Here is a 9,526-nt window from a genome sequence, read left to right as displayed (position 1 = left end):
ATACCCAGGACACTGGCAGCAACCCGTATCAACCATTAGCACCAGTCAATGGTATTTGTGACACATTTTTAAATGTCCAGTTGACTGAGTTTCATTTTTAATGAATAACAGAATAATAATAATAATTCTATACTTTCTCAGTTTTTTCCTGATGACATTTACACTTAAAAAGGCACATTGCATAGGAGTAAAACATGCAATTGTGATGCTAATTTGAATCAATTATTTAAAACTAAAGATACATGGGAAAAAACTCATGTTCTATGAATAGATGTGCACAAACACACACAAATATGCTCCTAGTGCTCCATCACAAATATGTTTTCAATATGCTAAGTTATCTGTGATGTTTTCTTAGTTCGCGGTGCAACAGAAATGTAAGTGGAAAATTTACCACGTAATATCTTTATTCAGCAGTGCTTTACCTCTTTTCTACTTTGAATTAGAATTCTAATCTGGTGCCTTGCATCCTGCAGCAGCATAGCCCCAAGAAATGATACTTTGTAAAAGTTAATAAAGCGCTCTTCAGAAAAACACAATTCTACATAAATAGAGCTGGATTGAGTTACATATCAGCTATATCTGTGGAACTGAAGTTATAAAATAAGGCACATTCCCTGACCAAAAGGAAACTAGGCAATTCATTCACCCGAAGTCAAATAACTGCAGAAGTTAGTATGTTTAGAATTTCATGGTAGCTTCCCAAATTTAACCTATAAACACAGTAGAAAATACTCCCTAAACTTTTCAGTTTTCTTAATACAACATAGAAAAGCTAGGCATTTGTATGAGGTTCTTTCATCTCTCTGTGTACATACATCTTTGTAACTATTGGAGCAGGCTGAGAGCTCCACTTACTTAGTCTTTGAGTCACATCCAGAAACCAACATGCACAAAATGGATTAATGGGACAAACACAGGAATTGATTCAAGACAATTTGAGTCATATTGATTTTCATTATACTAATAATGCACCATAGATGTTCCATTATTTCCCCCTCCTGTCACTTGAAAATTATTGGGGGGCAATTTTTGGATAGATATTTTATTTATTTCTACTCCACCTAATTATTTTTACAAATAACTCAAGGTGGCAAACATATCCAACACACCTTCATCCTCTTATTAGTTGAGTTAAGAGAGAGTGATTGAGTTGGCTTTCATGACTAAGGTGAGACTAGAACTTGCAGTCTCTGACTTTCTAGTCTGGTGCCTTAGTCACTAGACTGAACTGGCTATGATATGTTAAAGTTAGTGGAAACTACATGTGCTCTGGAGACTCAAATTACAAAGATCTGGTTAAAATAGAATTGGAACAAATGGTGAAGCTTCCTGACAAGGTTTTTATGTAGGCAATCATCATCATTCACAGAAGTACTTATCTCCTAGAAATTTATCTTCAAGGTAAAACAACTTCCTACTCACCCACACAAATGACAAAACATTGAGAGACCATGGAAATGAGCAATCCATTGCAGCAAATCAGGGCTAAATTTATCCTCCAATGTTGTATCATATTACTTTTGGCCTGCTCCCCTGCATGAAAAGTCCAAAGTTTTTGATGTCTTAAATTCCACCTGCTCATGATGTGGCTAAGTTAAACATATCTGTCTATAATTATAACTTACAGCATACCTGCCTGTAAGCTAAAAAGTTAGAAGACATGATAGGTGAACAGATGTTACAAATTAGAAATAATTATGCCTGGACCTCCATCAGATGCTCAGTTTATAATGAAGTCCCCATCTGAAAACACACAGAAGAGGCCATTAAGGATCCAGAAAGAGACAGGATAAAATTACCACAAATAGATAACATTACCAACAAATCGAACCAAAAAGGCTCAATTTTTAAAAACGGCAAGCAACATCATTTTTTAAGGATGGCATTCCACCCCAAATCTCATCCTATCATCCATATTTGCATTTTATTTCAAAAAAATATTTGTCTTCCTGGGCACCGGTTTTCCTGACCATGGCATCACGCATTTTCTTCCCTGGGCATCACAAAGGCTCAGTTTTTAAAAACAGCGAGCAACACCATTTTTAAGCACAGAATTCTACCCTGAGCCTCATCCTGGTGTTTTTGCATTTGGTTTCAAAAAATATTTGGCTTCCTGGGTACCGGTTTTCCTGACCACGGCATCTCCACAGCTGCTGGGCCTCACCTGCCTGCGGGCGGGGGACGACGGAGCACAAGGCTATGCGGCCTGCATCGCCCCTCTGCCAGCCACCCTGCCCCTCCCTCGGCCACCAGCCTGTGCACTTTGGACGAGCGCAGGCCACCGCTGTAAGAATGGTGCGAGCCCCATGGGCTGGAACATAAGGCTGATGGCGGGGAATGAAGATCCATTCTGGGCTTTCTGCGCTCAGCTAAAGGGCTGCCTCAGTGGTGGTGGGGTCTGCCACTGCTCTTTGCCACTGCGAGCAGCCTCCAGCCATTGCTCTTTTTCAGTGCGAAGGTCCTGCAGCATTGAAAAAGAGCGATGGCTGGAGGCTGCTCGCAGTGGCAAAGAGCCTCTTTGCCAGCTGGAACCCAGGCGGCAGCAGCAGCTGGAGGCTTCTTGGTGGGGGAGGACACAGCAAGGCTCAGCCACCTTTCAGGCCCTGCTCTGGGCTGCCACCTACTCGACCTCCGCTCCACCTTGATTTCTGCATCCAGCCCATGACAAGGGGGGGGGGGGTGAGATGTGGACTGGTGGGGGCGGAGTAATGATGGCTCAGCCCTGGCTTGCCTTTCCCTCTGCCACCAACCATGGGAAGGTATGGCTAGCATGGTAGGCCTTGGTAAAGGCAGGCATGGTAGGCGAGTGGCGAAGGAGCCAGAGAGTAGCTGGGTGCGGGCGTGAGTCTAGCCACCAGCCAGGGTGGGTGGGGCCAACCAGTGGTGGCATTTGGCAGTTCAGCAAACTGTGCATAATCCTAACTACCGGTTTGCCTGAACTGGTGCAAACTGGCAGCAGCCTACCTCTGCCTGAGATAGCATCTTAAATATTGTTCTACTATTGTGTTCGCATGTTCCGGGACCCCGTTAGTGCTCAGATGAAATGCCAAACTAAGCCTCTGTGAGAACCCAATGGACTTTATGAATTCCCTCCAGAACCTGGCCATTAACTAAATCCCCCCTGTCAGAGATGATTTTCTGAAGGACACCAGTTTATGGGCGGACGGGAGCCTGGGGCAAGCTATGAATTGGGCTTGTTTCGAGAATAGATCTATCACAGTTGAAATGACTGTATTCCCTCCCTCTGTGAGGGAGCTCTACGATAAAGTTCACGGCAATCTCTTCCCACATCCGGGACAGATGTGCTACTTGTTGGAGTAGTCCTAGGGCCTTCCCTGGTTTCTTTTTCATGGCCGCAGAAGTGGCACAACTATTAATATCCTCAATGTCTCTTCTCATTTTTCTTTTCCTTAAAGAGGATCAGGGCAGCCACCCTGGATTTTGCTGGTTGTATGAATCATGTCGATGTACTCTCTCAGTTCTCCCATCTCTTTGGGGGTCATGGAGTACATATTTGGCTTGGATAGTTTTGCTCGAGGTATGAATTCTGTGGCACAATCCGTGGGGCAATGGGAGGGTATGGTATTACACTCCTCTTCGCTAAATACCCCCATTAGGTCCTGGTATTCTTTGGGGACCTGGGGAGTGCCTGGGAGCAGCTTGGACATGGCTCTCTCACTTTGCTTACTGCCGTTCAGCCACTGGACAGCTCCCTTCATGGCAGCATCAGGAGGAGGAAGAGGGCCTACTCCCAATCTTCGTTTTCTGTCATTCACTTCCCACCAAAGGGTGGGACCCCATTTGTCTAGCCATGCCAGACCTAGAATCACCGCTTCGGTCATTTTTGGCACCATCATGAAGTGGATGAATTCCCCAGTGCCAGCCCATTTCTAACTGTAAAGGTTCGGTGATAAGTGTGGCAGGGGTTCCCCCTATTAATGACCCATCAACTTGCTTAAATCATATGGGTCCGGTCAACATTTTCATCCTGATCCCTAGGACCGTGGGTAGGCTGATCAAGCAGTGAGTGCAACCCATGTCTGTGATGGCTTTCACCTCCCTTTGTGCTCCAATCTTTAACACTATCAGTCTCAATTGGATGATGAACAGGTGGGATTGGATGACAGGATCAGCTGGGATTCATGGAGCCCCGCTATCCTCGGCTGTCTCGCTACGACGCCAAACTGGAAGTCGAATTGTCCCCTTTCTATCACCTTCCACAGTGGGTTTTTCGGTTTAGCTGGCTCCGAGGCCTTTGCCTTCCAGCATTCAAAAGGCTCACATTTTAAAAACAGGAAGCAGCAGCATTTTTAAGCATGAAATTCCATTCCAAATATTGTACCAGCATCCATTTGAGTATTTGGGCTGAAAATAATTATGGCCTACTGTGGGCCTACATCACTGAACCCGGCATCAGGAATTTCTTCCCAGGGCAACCAAAAATAATCCATTTTTAAAAACAGGAAGCAGCACCATTTTAAAGCATGAAATTCCACCCTGAATCTTATCCCGGCATACATTTTGGCATTTGGGTTGAGATTTTTTTTGGCCTCCCAGGCACCCATATCCTTGACCATGAGGAATATTCATCTTAAGGTACCCAAAAGGCTCAATTTTTAAAAGCAGCAAGCAGCACCATGTTTAAGTATGACATTGCACCAGGAATCTAATTCTGATGTTCCTTTTTGCATTTATGTTGGGAAAAAAAAATTGACTTCCTAGGCACTATCATCATTGACCCCAGCATGAGGAAATTTGTTCTCCTGGTACCCAAAAGGCTTGATTTTTTAAAAATAGGAATCAGCACCATTTTTAAGCATGAAATTCCATTCTGAATCTCATCCCAACATCCCTTTTGGCCTTCTGGTTGGAAAAAATGTTGCTATCCTGGGCCCCCACATCCCTCACCCTGGCATAAGGAATATGCTTCGGGCACGCAAAGGACTCGATTTTTAAAACAACAAGCAGCATCATTTTTAAGCATGAAATTCAACCGTGAAACTTGGGCTGGCAAGATTTTGGATTCATGCTGAAAATAATTTTTGCCTCCCGGACCCGTGTCCCTGACCCCAGCACCAGGAATTTCCTTCACCCAGCAGCCAAAAATACTCAATTTTTAAAAACAGAAAGCAGCACTACTTTTAAGCATGAAATTCAACCGGGAATCTAATTTCGGCATCCATTTTTGCATTTGGGTTGAAAAATATGTCGGCCTCCTGGTGACCTGCATCCCTAACCTTGGCATCAGGAATTTTCTTCCCCAGGCACAAAAGACACTTGATTTTTAAAAACAGGAAGCAGCAACATTTTTAAGCATGGAATTCCACCCTGAATATCATCCTGGCATCCGTTTTTGAATTCAGGTGGGAAAAAAATTTGGCTTCCTGGCCCCCACGTCCCTGACCCCCAGCATCAGTAGTTTTCTTCTCCTGACACCCAAAAGGCTCGATTTTTAAAAACATTAAGGATTGTCTAAGTATGCTTAGATACATAATAGCACTTAGACTTATTGTGAAAATTGGAAATAGGAGACCACTAGGTGGAGTTGTAAACAACATAGTGCTTGTTGCTTTTTCTTTGCTTTGTTAAAGCTGCATCATTTTGCCAAAAATGTGAGGGAAACAATGGAGAATCAGTCATACGTAAATGTGGCTTTTATAGTTAAAAAATATTCTTATTCTTTGTAAAATATAATTATTGTAATAAAATATTTTTTCCTAGAGTTGAACTGATTACGTTATGATCATTGGCTTTTAATTCTTCTCCTTTTTGTGTCTCTCATAACTCTTTTTCTTCTTGTTATGATGTATTTCTCCTTTTCCTGAATGGTATGTCAGCCTCTACTTGACCGAGAAAACAATGAGGGATATCAGGAATTTCAGGTAACTATTAATGAAAACTATGTAATACTTTAATACTTTGTATGCTAGATTTTATTAGTCTACCTGCCCTAAAGCTTAATTCTGAGGGTTCCTATTCCACATACAACTAGATGCACAACGTTGTATATTTTCTTTTTAATGTCACATTAACCTAAAAAAGAGCTGACCAAGCTACAAAGCATACCAAGCTATTTCTAGTTGTCTGAATCTGACTTTAAATACCTTGCTAAGAAATTGCTTTGTTGTGCAAAAACACCATACTGCTGTGTTGTGTAATTTATGCATTCTTTCCCAGAGTAATGTAAGGAGAACAAGGTCACTTTTTACATCACTTGAATGATTGAGTACATATTCTGGGGTTAAGGGACTCTCTTCCTTTCTTGAATGTCCAGGCTTTTGTCTTTTAACAAATCCAGATGGTCTCTTCTCTCAGTAGGCAACCCCCCCTCCCAAATTGCCTTGCATATATAAAACATGGACATCAGATTCATTATTTTGTATGCCATCACCAATGTTGAAGATTGTCTTTGCAGCGCAGAAAAATACTTGGTATTAAGCAAGAATCATAATAGGTGACATTCTCTCCCCACCCCTGCTTGGTCCTAATCAATTAGGCCCTTGCTAGTTTTGAAATCCGTCAAGGCTTTTCACTTGTCCATGGATTCTTACTCAAGATCATCACTCTTCCTCAGCTAAGGTTGTAATAGAAGACTTAGCATAATGCTGAACAAGGAATATTTGTCCTGAATTTAAATAATGTATTATACAGTAAGGGGAGAAATCTTTATATGTTTAAGTGCAGCTGTATCAAATTATGGATTATTGCTTATCTGTGAAGTTTAAGACCCTGGGTCAAATATATTTTAGCATAAGCAAAATAATAGCTGAAGATGACTGTGAAGCATAGCTAGATATAGTGTATAATGCATGCATTCCTGAGTAACAACCAACAACTGCTTTAAGCATAATTATTTGATTCACCTATACACAATGCCATAAAATGTGAGAATGGGTGTGCTTTGGTTTTCACTGTGTGAACTCAATCTTTATTTATTGAAAACTGTGGTTTATAGTTTAGCGTCTTGTGCGAGATTTGCAAATTATCATGCATTGACTTCTCCTAGTTAAGAAGTAAGGGTGAATTATAACTTCAGTCACTATGGGTGTACACTATGGAGTAACTGTAATCATCAAAGTACAAGCTTAAAAGAAATAGAGAAATGTAAATGGATGAATCGGAGATACAATGACAGTGCATCTAGGGAGGTGAATAGTCTAAGTGCAGGTGCTATAAGAGCTACTTTTGTCCCATAGAATTGTAGCATTCAGCCTTGTGAATAAGTGAATGATAGCCTTTCATCGAGTTGAAGTCAATTGGGATAGTGACCTTAGAGAGCTACTGGTCTTCAAGCTTGTTTTAAAAAGCCCTTAATCTTTTGATCTAGGTTGTGAAATCTATTGATAGTCAAATCTCAACAGATTTATGATATTCACAAAGGATTTTAAAAAAACCCACCAGATTATAGAAATTGATCTAGTTTGTGAATCATTTTCATGCATTACTTATTTCTTGTTATCCTCAAAAGAAGTTTCAGGTTCCTAGTATATAGTTTACTCAAAAATCTGTTATGCAAAAAAAAAATAAATCTATAATCCATATTAGAGTAATATCATTAGCAGGCTAATTCAAGGCTATAAAATGTTCAAAATGTCAACACTAATAATAAAGACAAGAATAGAACAGATTATTGCTGAGAGTAAATGACATTTCCATTTTTAAATGTTATTTGATTTTGCTCTTTAATGACAAATGCATAAATTTGCTGTATAGAATCCAGATGGTTTCCCAATATTTCTACTCTGGCCACATCATGATTTTCCAACACCAAAGCTATGATGGGGGGGGGGAATTAATTTTTCAGCATCATCAATGGCACAATTATTATTTTTTTATCTGATTATTCTCTAGAAAGAAGTTGTGGGAGTGCCCTGATAAACATTTATTTTGATTAACAGAGAAATGGAAAGAAAGAGTCAATTGAAAAAACAACTTGTTGGCATTCAGGTCTAGCCTGCTTTTTCTTCTTATCAGAATAAGATGTGCACCCAATAACCTGAATGAAAGGCAGTTCTGCACCTGCTCTTTCAAGCCACATATTTTAAGATGTTTCTTAGGTAAATGATTTAATGGACAAACTCCATTCTTCAGCACAGAAGATGATGCTTGCATGAACTATACATCCCACAATTTTCCACCAAGATCCCTGATATTGCAGAGAAGTAGAAAATAAATCAAAGTCCTACTGGTCTCCAGTATGCTGTTTATATACATAAATGTACATTTGGTTTAATATTTATTTTTTTCCTCCAGTTTTGTCTCTTTATTTTACACTAACCACAGTGGTATGGCATTTATGATCCCTAGCTAATAATTGAAATAAAAGATAGGGAATGTTTTAATAACCACTGTCAAATGATGTGAACAATGGACATATACTTGGCATTTCCAACCCAAATTCTATACAACTCAAGAACTGATTTTTCTTCAGTTATACCCAAATAGGATCAGATTATCATAGGAATGACTACATTAGCTTTTTTTTTTTTCTAACAAGGAACACATTCCACAACAACAAACAAACTGTTGGTGGGCCCATTAACACTGTGACATTCCATGTACAATCTCTGTTTTCAGACTGACATGATACCACAGATCTCAAGGTTGATTTAATAAGCCTAATTTTGGGGTCTCTGGGCTTTTTCCCCATCCCCTGCTTTTTGTAATATATTGCCAATATATTGTAATATATTGAATTCTGAAAAACTCAAAGGGTATAAAAGTAATACCTGATCATGGATTTCCTCTCCCACCTCTTCCCAAAATGCAAATTACATTAACCAAATTAATCTTACATCTATTTTTGGCCCTACATAGATTACATACCAAAAGTGTTAGCAATGTGAATATTTAACTGACCTACATACTATATATACATACATACTCATTATTTCCCTTTTTGGAAGTAAGAAAGTATTTATTTATAGTTTCTCTAATTCACCTGATTCCCAGAATATTATGATGGTGTACAACACCAACAAAAAGAAAACAACAAATAGCTACTAAAACTAAAAATTAAAAAAAAATCACAGATACTAAAGATAAATCCCAAATAAAACCCAGGATAGTCCCAGTCAGCTGGAATTAAAAGCTCATTGAAATAAAACAGTTTCAACCTGTTTATGAAAGTGGAGCAAAGTGGGGCTGCATGTTGAGGGGAGGAGGAGTATTTCATTGGGTAAGGGCTATTACCAAGAAGGTCTGCCAACTAACTCATGCTTTAAAGCTCTCATGTCTCACAGCTTGTCTTGTTGAGAGGACCAGATGGACAGATTCAATTTTGACAAAGCATTGCTTATTATATCCTAATGCTGCGCCAGTTAAGGATTCAAAAATAATGACCAGCACTTTGAACCGGGCCTAGAAAGTTATTGGTAACCAATGCTGTTATTTTGAATACAGTTTCAATTCTGTATTGATGGGGCTGAATTGCCAATAAGCTTGCTGCTATGTTTTACACATGCAAACATAAACTCAACATTCAGCTATAACTTCTGTGTTGGCTCCAAAGGCAACCTTATAT

Source organism: Pantherophis guttatus, chromosome 1 (genome assembly GCF_059756535.1).
Source record: "Pantherophis guttatus breed Tessera chromosome 1, ASM5975653v1, whole genome shotgun sequence".
In the NCBI taxonomy this organism is placed as follows: Eukaryota; Metazoa; Chordata; class Lepidosauria; order Squamata; family Colubridae; genus Pantherophis; species Pantherophis guttatus.
Note: the sequence above shows the minus strand (reverse complement) of the source record.